General features: G+C 39.4%; 1 long non-coding RNA gene across 2 annotated transcripts; it reads left to right on the forward strand.

Moving 5' to 3' along the window:
* On the forward strand, positions 1,429 to 12,490 carry LOC109719745. 2 transcript variants are annotated; one of them, XR_002218765.1, is made up of 4 exons: positions 1,429 to 1,640; positions 1,785 to 1,889; positions 2,375 to 2,580; positions 4,341 to 4,573. It is a non-coding gene; the product is annotated as an uncharacterized LOC109719745 (long non-coding RNA). The 2 variants fall into 2 exon arrangements; XR_002218764.1 differs by lacking the exon at positions 4,341 to 4,573 and adding an exon at positions 12,224 to 12,490 and having other exon boundaries at positions 1,432 to 1,640.

The following is a 13,041-nucleotide window of genomic DNA, read 5'->3' on the forward strand; positions in this document are numbered from 1 at the left end:
ACGACGAGGCTTTAGCCTTCTTGGTCCAAATGAAGCTTGGCCGGTCTTGTTTTGCCAATATCCTTTCACCCGCTTGACAAATGAAAAATCCGACTTCGCCTCTGCATTTAGACACCTAGCAATTAGGTTAGAGGAGGGTCAAATGAGATCAATCCTCTACTTTTCCAAAAACCCTAATTTGTGTGCCCTAGGGTTAGCACTATGCAAACCCACTTCAAAACCTTAGGTTTCTAGCTCTAATCCCACCATTCATGGTGCTAGAGATCCATTTGGCCTCATCCCAAAGCCAAAACCCAAAAACCCTAAGTTTCATAAGCTAGGGTTGGAAGCTTACCTCTATGCTAGCTTCAAAGAGAGAAGAGAGGAAGAGGGAGATGTCCAAAGCTTCCTCTAGCTTGATCTCCTTCTTCTTCTCCTTCATTTTCTTCCTTCTTTTCTTCTCATTCTTCTTCTTCCTTCTCCCTTGTTCTCTCTCTTCTAGAGAGAGAAAGGGAGAAAGAGAGTGTGAGAGAATGAGGGGGAAATGACAGGGAATGAGAGAGAGGAGGGGACCCATACACCTCATATTGTAACAATATCCCAACAGCCCCCTCAACTTTTGCCTCTATGCACTGCCTTTACTGGGCATTCTGCGCGCGGAGGGACCGATCTCCCCGACCTGGGACCGGTCCCCGAGAGCGGGATTTTCAAGACTTAGCCAAATTTCTGGCTTTCTCGCTGGGTTCGCGTTCGGGGACCGTGTAATATATGGCAACTTGGAGTTGCGATGTCAACTTTGATCTAGGGGATCAAAGTGAGGATTGAGCTAGTTGGACATCATCCCCGAGTGATTTGTGATGCGTGTGAATGAATTCTGGAGATAAATAAGTATTTCGGCACAAATTGGGCGCGAAACAAAATGTAAAGAAAATTTACGGATTTCCGACGCTAACTTTGATTAAAAGAATTAAAGTGAGCAAAATAATATAAAAATGGTGTGAGATAATATTTTATTAAACTTAAGGGTGTAAAATATAAGTTTGGAATGACTCGTGTTGGAATCGGAGCGAAAACAGAAGATTTAGAATTTTCTGTAAAGAACGGGACTGATAAATTAGCAGAAAATGCACAGTGTCAGAAAATTATGAAAACTGGAGGAGATGTCAGAAATATTTTTATGAGGCTAGATTTGAAGTTTTATATTATTCTGACACTTGTAGAGAGAAAAATAGCATCCGAAAGTTATCTGATAAAGATTATAGTTCGGGACAGTTTGCAGTGACCAAACAGGGTCGGAACTGAAATGTTAAAATTTTTTTGGACTTATTAAGTAAAACCGGACATGGCTGTCAAATTTGAGCGCAAATAGACATTCAGAAGGGCTCCAATTAAATGTATCAGACTAGAATTGGGCTAAGTGATAATAATTGATGATTTGTGGACCTAAAGGCAATTGTTACATTGCTTACAAGGACTTCCACTAGGCTGCCAGGGGACTTCCATTCTTATCCTCTCCCTGTACGCATGAGAGAGAGAGTGAAAGGAAGAGAAAAGGGAATAGAGAGAAGAAGAAGAAGAAAGTAACAAATTTTGGTGCCGTTTGTCGTTTGTCGAGCCGATCGAAACGCCGCGCATCGGATTTTTAGCATTTCGACATTCGGGTTAGTATTATAATATTATTATAATTTCAAACCAGATTTTTTGGTGGATTCTTGATAGTGGATGTTCGGAGAGGTCATTTTGATGGATCTATGTTGAATCTATGCTAAAATTGAAATTTAGAAATCGATTTCTATGTGATTTAGGAGCTGATTTTGCGAGCGTTTCGTCGACGGATTTTTCCGTGAGTTTCGGATTGTTGTGGCTGCCATGCGGATTGGGTTTGGGCTGTTAGGTAATTCCAGAGCAAGGTAATAATATGCTGTTCTTTTGCTAAAGAATTTAGATGTGCATGTTAACAACCTGCATGTAAGCTTGGATTAGTTGTATATATGGTTATATGAAGTCTGGGGTGATGTGAAGTAGGTAGGAGTGATCATGACAGAAAGCTAATTTCTTATACTCTTAAATAGTGGGTTCATGTTCTTGAGTTATTGGAGTTCTGAAAATCTGAAGCTTGCTTTTGTTATGTAACCTGGAAAAAGGCTTCATATGTACTAGTACTATGTGTACACTTTAATAGTTGGGAATTAAAGAAGCTATCATGCAGATTTTAATTAAGAGGTTGATGTAAAATCCTCTAAACTAATTTGTTTGAGGTTCATGGGGAATTAAGGTGAATTAACCTATAATTCCTGGTTAAGACTTGGGTTTGTTGAAGACTAAGGCATATGCTGCCATGAAGACTAGAGAAGAGCTTTATGTTGAACCTAAACCTGATAATGCTAACTTGTAGGTTCGGAAGCTTAGCTCGGAATTGATCACCTGTCAACCTAATTGGGGGTAAAGCGAACGCGTTGGAAAACTCGGATCGACGTTCCGACGAGTCTACGGCACGCTAACGAGGAAAACCTCCTTTTAGCCTAAGTTATTGCGAGCAAGGATTGTGATCATTCGTAAAGTGCGGCAAGTGGAATTTTGGCATTCCAATATCAAGTAAAGGTGGGTTGTGCTTTACCGAAGTGATTAGGTCACTTCCATGCCAAAGTAAAGTATAATTATTTTGACGCATACATGTATAGTGGTAGATTGTGAGTAATAATATGAAAGCTTAAATCGTATTGTATCAATCATTGTTATCTACCATTAGAATATGCATGTCAATATCTTGTGGATAATACCCGATGATGCATGAATATGAACATAATGTGAGCCTGTTAGAATCATACAAGCAGAATATGGGTCGATAACTCTAAATTGATTAGAGAATCCGACAGTTACAAATGAGATTGTGTAAGCAATAATCCTAGATATGGACAATTAGGATAATACATAGATGTTAGAGCATATATGATTGTTGACATATTATGATAATCGACATATGAATATGAATGCTAGTTGCATAAGATTAAACATGTATGAAAGTGAATGCTAGAGACATATGAATAAATACTTATGAATGTGAATCTCATGCTAGATGATATATGATGATTGTCATATGACGAACATACTAGACGCATACGAATGCATTGTAGTTCATGCTAAATGCATAGGAATGTCGGTATATGAACATATGAATGATAAATGATATATGAATGTTGATACATAGACTAAAGTCATGTAAATTGAACATGAAACGGGTAAACTATAATCGTAGACGTGGATAACTAGGATAATAAATAGATCGAGTGGCATGAACCTAGTGTTATTAAACATAGGTTGGACATGGAATGAACCTAGTGTTATTGAACATAGGTTGAATTAGTAAACCTAGAGTCGAAATCTAGGTGAAAGAACATGAAACCTAGTGTAAATGAATCTAGGTTATGAGGTGTAGTGACACTTAGTAAAATTGAACTAAGTTATGAATTATAGTGGTAGTAGGACCACTAGAAATTGAATGATATAGACCTTGGAAGGTCGTCAGCATAGGGTAAGTGATTAAACCCTTAAGTTGTGAAAGTGGGTTCCGGAATCCAGTGCTGTTGGCATAAAGTGAATCAGAACTACGGGATCGACGGTTCTCCTCTCCCAGTAGTGATTCAACGGGATCGATGGTTCTCCTCTCCCGGTATGCTAGGAAACAAGTGAATCAGAACTACGGGATCGACGGTTCTCCTCTCCCGGTAGTGATTCAACGGGATTGACGGTTCTCCTCTCCCGGTATGAGCTCAACGGGTTTGACGGTTCTCCTCGCCCGTTCAGCTCGAGCGACTTAGGGTCACGGGGATCGACGGTTCTCCTCTCCCTGTGATGGACCTAGTGTCGCGTGGACTTAAGGCTGAGGTGCTTGTGAAATATCCTTCACCTCGAGCCTGACTTGACGCGGTACTCCTGGGTTGATTGACTCAAGACCGAGTCGAGTGGCTAGATGGCTAAGGTAAAATAACTTTAAGAAAGAATCGCCAGTGGGCATAATATGATAAAGAACAGAAAATAAAGAATAAAGAGAGTAGCTAATGAACGTGAATAGCTAATAAAGAAAAGAACGGCTACAAGTAAAAAATGGTTAATGATATAAAGTAGAATCAAGTAATCTACTTGCATGATTTACAGGTATTGCATATTGCAATACAGTTGCGAGGCAAGGCATGGTTTTACTTATTTGCATACATAGTCAAATATATGTCTATCTGTTTATTAAACTAACCTGCAGTTGCCTCCTTTGGACCTGGTGGGTCGAGCTCTTCTCTTGGGTGGCCGTACCCACTGGGAACTATATTTATATAGTTCTCACCCCCGTGTGGTTTTTGGGGGTACAGGTTCGCACGCGAGCGGCGGAGCGGCGCGAGGACAGGGCGTAGCTTCGTAGATAGCGCCCTACCACCGAGACCAGAGATAGCAGTACCCTGAAGCAGTCTAGCTCAGAGTTCAGGTTGAAAGAAACAAATTTGTAGTAAATTGTATAAGTTGTAAATTGGATAAAGATTTATGTAATAACATAAAGGCATTTGTAATATTCTAAATGTAAAATCTGTGAGATGAATGCTTGTAATAGCATAGCTAGCATTTTATATTTTTGATACTTATACAATCTATGTTTGAATGATGTTCCTAGTTGGGACCTCTTCTATTGTATCATATGGATTGTGACGCCTAGGACGTACAGGGAAAGTTCTGTCCGTTCGGCGGCCTGTCGGCATGCCCGAATCTGACCAAATTGGCGGAGCTCGGGGCGTGACAGATTAAGTGGTATCAGAGCATAAAAAGAGTAATAGAAACGGTTTAGATGGACCTAGGAGACCTAGGATAGTAAACCGTAAGGATTTATAGTCGTGAGAGACGAGGACTTGTGACGTGTGGCGAAAGATAAATCGATTGGGTCAAGTTTAGTAAACCTCTAAGACGGATATTAGAGGTAGATTCAAGGTTCAGTTTATTCTCAGCCAAGTGAGTTCATGTTGGGTCGACACAACATGAAACCGAGGGATGGGAATAAGCTTCCTTGCATGACTTTCGCCCGATTTGAGTCGGTATTAATTATTTCGTATTTGACCCAGAGGGTCGAGGACTAACTGAATTGTCGTGTTTCAGGAAGCGATGGCACCGCGTAGGCGATCTTCGTTTAGATCGGCGCAGGATGGGACAGATGGTGTCCCTGAGCAGACTGAGGCGAGCGGAGACTTGGAGCTTCGCGATCAGTTGGCCACACTCGTGGGAGTGGTGAGGCAACAAGTGGATGTAGTGCAACGTCAGCAGGACGCTGCTCTGCGCCAAGATGAGTGGATTAAGAGACTCCAGGAGACGGTGGATCAGTTAGTGACCGCACTAGTTTCGGCTCGTCGTGTACGGCCGGGAGTCGCGACGGAGGCATTTCCGTCGGGGTCAGGTAATCCGATTGCTGTTAGTTCAGAAATGAAAGCTGAAAGGGAGCGAGCTTTGGCGGCTCTTATGACCTTTAAGAAGTTTGATCCGCCTACTTTTGATAGAGAAGATATAGACCGGTGGACCGTAGAGTTGTGGATCGACTCCATGGAGACTTTGTTTGAGGATTTGTACATTGTGGAGCGGGACAAGGTACACTTAGCCGTACATTGTTTGCAACGGTCAGCGAAGGTGTGGTGGAAAGACATCAAACGGAATCGATCGCCTAGTCTTCCTTCTATGGTTTGGGAAGAGTTTCGGGAATTAATGCGTTCAACTTATTTCCCCGATAGTGAAAAGAGGAAGCTTCGGGACAGGTTTCAGAAACTACGGCAAGGAGACCGCTCTGTGAGGGAAAACGAATGGAGTTTTCCCGTATCGTGAGCTGTGTTCCGAACATGGTACAAGGTGACAAGGATCGAGTTGATTGTTTTGTACGAGGACTTCGGCCTGATATTTTCACAGCGGTGCATAATCTTAAATTGCAGCCTTTTGCTGAAGTTTTGGATCGGGCCCTATGGATAGAGCAAGGCAATGCTTTCGTGTGTGAAGAGCATGAGTCTAAGAAATGTAAGCAAGGAGGGATGAGGCCACTAACAGATAATTCAAATGAACAGTCAAGTTCTGGACACCACTCGACATCGTCCTCTACCCGATCATCTCCAAGATGTGTGATTTGTGGTGGTTCCCACTGGGCACGACGTTGCGTGCAGCGGGAAGGAAAGTGCACTCGATGTGGACAACCGGATCATCCAGGTTATGAGTGTCCGCGAGGCGATAGCCAAGCCTTGACGCTGGCGACAGCATTTTCCTCTCCGGGACAGCCTGCGGGTGTGCCACCTGCGGTACGGTCTGGAGGGCGACTGAGGATAAGGCAACCGAGGGGTTCGCGACGGGCAGCAAGTGGCCGTGGATAGGCGACCCATGTGGTGAAACTTGCTGCGACTGGTAGCAATGTGGCAGGTATGAGTTAATTACAGCAAGCATGTTTTCTGCATTATGTAAGTTTCATGCATTGTATGCATTGATTAGGTGATCTGTCCCTACTATTTATGCCTTAATATAGTAGTGATCAAGTGAACGGATAAGTGTTAATGCCGGGTATGCTTGTGTGTGGGAATGTAATACCTGCTGGAGCAAGTAGAGAGTCTGAGAGCACTAGCAAATTGCTTGTGATAGCCTGTGGATAAGAGGTGAGATTCGCGATAGAAATGGTGATGACGAATTAAGTTTCAAAGCAATGCGAGTTGCTGATTGCGAGAGTCTAGTCGCAATGTTCGTGGAACTCTTGTGAGACCGAGCGTTTTGCAGATTGTTCCAGTAGATCGAACAGTGAAAGTAGAATCGCTGTTGAAGAAATGATCGGTTAGTGGTCAAGTGCGTGCACAAGGACCCAGTAGTACCTCGGATTGAGGTAAGTGGGTCGTGCTCGTGTAGTCGGTGTGCATAGGCAAGAGTTGCCTAATGCTAGACCTAGTATGACACGCGATAGAGTCGTGTAGAGCGCTCGAGTGTAGGTGCTCATAGAGTGTAGATTTGATTCAGCCGTGAGTGAGTTGGCAGTAGCACGTTAGCATTGCTAAGTGTGAAGCGTGCCAGAGGTCACTCGTAGGGCTGGTGGCTCGCACTAGGTGCGTAGGAGCCGGTAGTGTTGTGTGTCACTCGGTAGCACGCGTCGTGTAAGACGACAATTGTGGATAGTGCTTGGTGACGACCCGTGCCTGGACCCTTTGTGGACTGTGGAGCCTAGGCCCATTGGGCAGGCGTAGTCAGCTGCGAGAGGCAGCGGCCCGGTACCTACGGGTAGGGCAGAGATTTGGTCAGGACGGTAGTCCGAGCTTGGATCGGTAACATGGTAGGTCATGTATTGGATCGTGTTGTTGGTAGTATGCCGGAAAGCCAGATTTGACCTAACCCTAGCAAATTAAATTGCTCCCAGTTGGAGCAGGTATGCGATGTCTCAAATGAGAACTATGTCTCGTGATAATTGGGTCTACGCTTGCGAGCGAGAGACGTTGAGTTAAGTGATAGGACTAGCAAATCACCGATCCGATTTGCGAACAGATCTGTGGTAATTGAGACAAGTAGTTTACCCATGTGCATTGGAAGTAAGTGTTTTGAACATGTCCAAGTGAAGGATAATGTATAGGGACCGTGAGAGCGAAGGCTCGGTCCTGTGGACTATTTAGTCAAAATTGCTAAGATAAGCATCGATGATGAGCTGAGATTGGAAACGCGAACAAAGTGTTCGTAGAGAATGATTCGGAGAAATCAGGGTAACATAGAATGAAATTCAGAAGCTACGGAAGAATGTGATTTTACATGTTGATGATTGCTGGAACTTATCTCCATCCGTTGAGTAAGTGAGGAGCAATAAGTATCTAAGTTTCGCGGACGAAACTTTGGCTAACGGGGGGAGATTGTAATATATGGCAACTTGGAGTTGCGATGTCAACTTTGATCTAGGGGATCAAAGTGAGGATTGAGCTAGTTGGACATCATCCCCGAGTGATTTGTGATGCGTGTGAATGAATTCTGGAGATAAATAAGTGTTTCGGCGCAAATTGGGCGCGAAACGAAATGTAAAGAAAATTTGCGGATTTCCGACGCTAACTTTGATTAAAAGAATTAAAGTGAGCAAAATAATATAAAAATGGTGTGAGATAATATTTTATTAGACTTAAGGGTGTAAAATATAAGTCTGGAATGACTCGTGTTGGAATCGGAGCGAAAACAGAAGATTTAGAATTTCTGTAAAGAACGGGATTGATAAATTAGCAGAAAATGCATAGTGTCAGAAAATTATGAAAACTGGAGGAGATGTCAGAAATATTTTTATGAGGCTAGATTTGAAGTTTTATATTATTCTGACACTTGTAGAGAGAGAAATAGCACCCGAAAGTTATCTGATAAAGATTACAGTTCGGGACCGTTCGCAGTGACCAAACGGGGTCGGAACTGAAATGTTAAAATTTCTTTGGACTTATTAAGTAAAACCGAACATGTCAAATTTGAGCGCAAATAGATATTCAGAAGGGCTCCAATTAAATGTATCAGACTAGAATTGGACTAAGTGATAATAATTGATGATTTGTGGACCTAAAGGCAATTGTTACATTGCTTACAAGGACTTTTTTTCCATTCTAGGCTTCCTAGTGACTTCCATTCTTTATCTCTCTTTTTTTTTCCTTTGTATCGCTATTGAGAGATTGAATGTAATATTAGCATATGAATTGAAAAAAAAGAAGAATAAATTTTAAATAAATTTTTGTTGAACTTTTTGTTTGTCTTGTGACACTACGATTTTTAATTCTTTTTGCTTGCATTTTTTTTTTTATTTATCTATTCTATTTTACATTTTCGTTAATATTATATTATTATAATTCAAACAATTTTTTTTTTTTATATTTGATTTTTTTCTTTTTTTTTTTTTTTCGAGTCATTTTGATGATCTAAGTATACTATTACTATCTAAAATGAATTTGTTAGATTTTATTTCTTATTGTTTATTATGTTGTATGTCTTTATGGGCTTTTGTGTTCGTCTACTTTTTTTTTTTTTTTTTTTTTGTTATTTTATTTTTTTTTTTTTTTTTTTTTTTTTTTTTTGTTTTTTCTTTTTGTGATCGATTTTTGTTTTTGTTTTTCTTTTTTTCTATTTTCGATTGTTTGGTTTTCTAGGTTGTAATTTCCAGATGGCAAGTAATTTATATTTTTTCTTTTCTTGCTATAGAATTTTTTTTTATTTGTATGTATCATACCTTATTTCTTGATAATTTTAGATATATGGTTAGAAATCCGGGTTATTGATTATGTTAATTTAGGAGTGATCATACAGAACTTTTATTGTTTTCAATAATCTTTTTTCTTATACTCTAAATTTTGGGTTATTTCTTTTTTTATTATTTTGGATTTCTTGGTTAATATTTTTTTATAGCTTGCTTTTGTTTATGTTATTTAATTTCTTTAAAACAGGCTATTCATTTATTCTTTATTCTTTTATTTATCATATATTTATGTTAATTTTTATATAGAGTTTCTATTCATTTCTATGATTTTTAATTTAATTTTAGGTGATGTAACATCTCTGAATACTAATTGTTTGAGTCATTTGTTAATTATAGCGTCGTAAAACATAGCTATAATCTTGTTAATTGTTACTGAGGTTGTTTGAATGACTAAGGCATATTTCTGCCATGAGACCTAGAGATATTAGCATTTATTTTGATACTAAACTCCCTGATAAGCTAACTGTGTACGTTCGTTTTTTGTAACTCTACTCGGAATTGATAACACATGTCTAACCTAATGGGGAAGCGACCGGTTGAAACTCGATCGACGTTCCCGACAGTCTACGGCCAATGCTTCGAGAAAAACGTCCTTTAGCCTAAGTTATGCGACAAGATTGTGATCATTCATAAAGATGCGCAAGTGAATTTGGCCATCCAAATAGTAAGGTGGCTTTTCTACGGAATGAAAGTACTTCCATGCACAAGTAAAGTATAAATATTTGACCATCAGTAAAGTGTAGAATTGAAAATATTAAAGCTTAAATCGTATTGATCAATACATGTATCTACTCATTCAGAAATAGATGTCAATACTGTGAAATACCCCGAGATGCATGAAATATGAACATAAATTACCTCCTAGAATCATACAAGAAATATGGTCGAACTCTAAATTGAATTAAGAATCCGACATTAACAAAAATTTGAAGCATAATCTAAATATGACAACTAGAAATACATAATTAGAGCATATAGATTGTAAATATTAAGATACGACATAATACAATGAAATGGTATGCATAAATTTAAAATGTAAAAATTGAATGCCTAGAGACATATGAATAAATACTTATAATGAATTCATCTAATGATTATGATGAGTCATATACAACATACTAGACGCATAAGAATCATTATTCATCTAAATGCAAGAATCGGTATAATGAAACACCATAGATAAAGATCATAGAATGTTATACATAGACTAAAGTCATGTAAATGAACATGACGATAAACTATAAATCAGACGTGATAACAGGATAATAAAAACAAACAAGAAAATAAAAACACAACCTAGTGTTATTAAACATAGTTGGACCGAAAAACTAGTTTATTGACATAGTTTGAATATAAACCAGATCAAAATCTAGGTAAAGAACATGAAACCTAGTGTAAATAAATTAGTTATAGGTGTAGGAACACATAGTAAAGATTAGAACTAATTATGAATATAGGGTAGTAGACCACTAGAATTAAATGATAAAGCCTTGAGGTCCACAAGGTATTGATTAAACCCTAAGGGAAGTGGTCCGGGGAACCAGTGTGTGGCATAAAATGAATCAGAACTACGATCAGACGGTCCCTCTCACCCAGTATGATCAACGGATCGATGGTTCCACTCCGTAGCCAAAACAGTGAACTAAACTAACGGATCGACGTCTCCCCCCTATGATTCAACATGACAAGTCCCCCTCTCCGTATGACCAACAGTTTGAACTTCTCCTCGCCTTCAGCTCGATGACTAACACATACCGTTTGGCTCGGGTATAAAGGGGGATAAGGGCAACCCCCCTTTATCCCAAACAAAAAAAAAAGGTGAACAAGATTTCCACTAAGTTGACAGGTACAACCTTATGTCGGGTAACACTTACCCACCACGGGAGTTGAAAAGCGTCCCGAACTTTGTTCCGACCCACTGATTAGAGAAAAAGAAAAGAAATTAAAATATAATTTTATAATTATAACTAATAAATTACAATTTTAAATTTTAAATTTGATATTTTTAAATTTTAAATTTTAAATTTGATATTTTTAAGTTTTCAAATTTTAAATTTTATTAAAGTTTAAATTTTAAATTTGTTATTTTATATCTTTGAAATTTAAATTTGGTCTGAAATTTAAAATTTGATATTTAAAATTAATATTTTTAATATTAAAATTTAAAATTTTAATTTCTAATTTAAATTTAAAAGTTAAAATTTAAAATTTAAAATTATAAGTTTAAAATTCAATTATAGGGATAATATTATTATTTTCTATTTATAACTACCAACTATTCCTCTTATTCCCAAAAACCATCCAAATACAATTTTTCTAGTTCCAGCTTATACTCACAATTTCATCCAAACAAAAAAATACCCTTATTCCTACAAAAACTCATACTTGTACCTATCCCCGGTATAACTAGTTCCTACTAATTCCCGATCCAAACGGAGCCTTAGGGTCACGGGGATCGACGGTTCTCCTCTCCCTGTGATGGACCTAGTGTCGCGTGGACTTAAGGCTGAGGTGCTTGTGAAATGTCCTTCACCTCGAGCCTGACTTGACGCGGTACTCAACGGTTGATTGACTCAAGACCGAGTCGAGTGGCTAGATGGCTAAGGTAAAATAACCTTAAAAAAGAATCGCCAGTGGGCATAATATGATAAAGAACAGAAAATAAAGAATAAGAGAGTAGCTAATGAACGTGAATAGCTAATAAAGAAAAGAACGGCTACAAGTAAAGAATGGTTAATGATATAAAGTAGAATCAAGTAATCTACTTGCATGATTTACAGGTATTGCATATTGCATAGCATCGATACAGTTGCGAGGCAAGGCATGGTTTTACTTATTTGCATACATAGTCAAATATATGTCTATCTGTTTATTAAACTAACCTGCAGTTGCCTCCTTTGGACCTGGTGGGTCGAGCTCTTCTCTTGGGTGGCCGTACCCACTGGGAACTATATTTATATAGTTCTCACCCCCGTGTGGTTTTTGGTGGTACAGGTTCGCACGCGAGCGGCGCGGCGGCGCGAGGACAGGGCGTAGCTTCGTAGATAGCGCCCTACCACCGAGACCAGAGATAGCAGTACCCTGAAGCAGTCTAGCTCAGAGTTCAGGTTGAAAGAAACAAATTTGTAGTAAATTGTATAAGTTGTAAATTGGATAAAGATTTATGTAATAACATAAAGGCATTTGTAATATTCTAAATGTAAAATCTGTGAGATGAATGCTTGTAATAGCATAGCTAGCATTTTATGTTTTTGATACTTATACAATCTATGTTTGAATGATGTTCCTGGTTGGGACCTCTTCTGTTGCATTATATGGATTGTGACGCCTAGGACGTACAGGGAAAGCTCTGTCCGTTCGGCGGCCTGTCGGCATGCCCGAATCTGACCAAATTGGCGGAGCTCGGGGCGTGACAGACCGGTCCCTCCCTGCCAGGAACCGGTTGCATCAAGAATCCCCGCAACTCCCAGTCTCGGGGACCGGTCTCTCCCTGCCAGGGACCGGTCCCCGAGAGCAACTTTTGCCCAGTGCAGGTTTTGCACTATTTGCTCTCGTGGACTCGCCTCTAAGGCACCTTTGGTGATTAACACATTTTCGGCCTTTCCGAAGCTCACCAACATGCCCTTTGGTCGATTCTAAACGAAGTCTAACTCTTGTATTTCAAGAATTTACTTCCTTACATCCTCCCCTCCTAAAAAGGGAGTTTCGTCATCGAAACGAATTCATTATCTTAATCAGCTCATACCTCATTGCATTTCTGTGAAAAGATGAGGATAATGCACTTTCATTGATTCCTTGAGTTCCCACGTGGC

Source organism: Ananas comosus, linkage group 13, assembly GCF_001540865.1.
Source record: "Ananas comosus cultivar F153 linkage group 13, ASM154086v1, whole genome shotgun sequence".
Taxonomy (NCBI): domain Eukaryota; kingdom Viridiplantae; phylum Streptophyta; class Magnoliopsida; order Poales; family Bromeliaceae; genus Ananas; species Ananas comosus.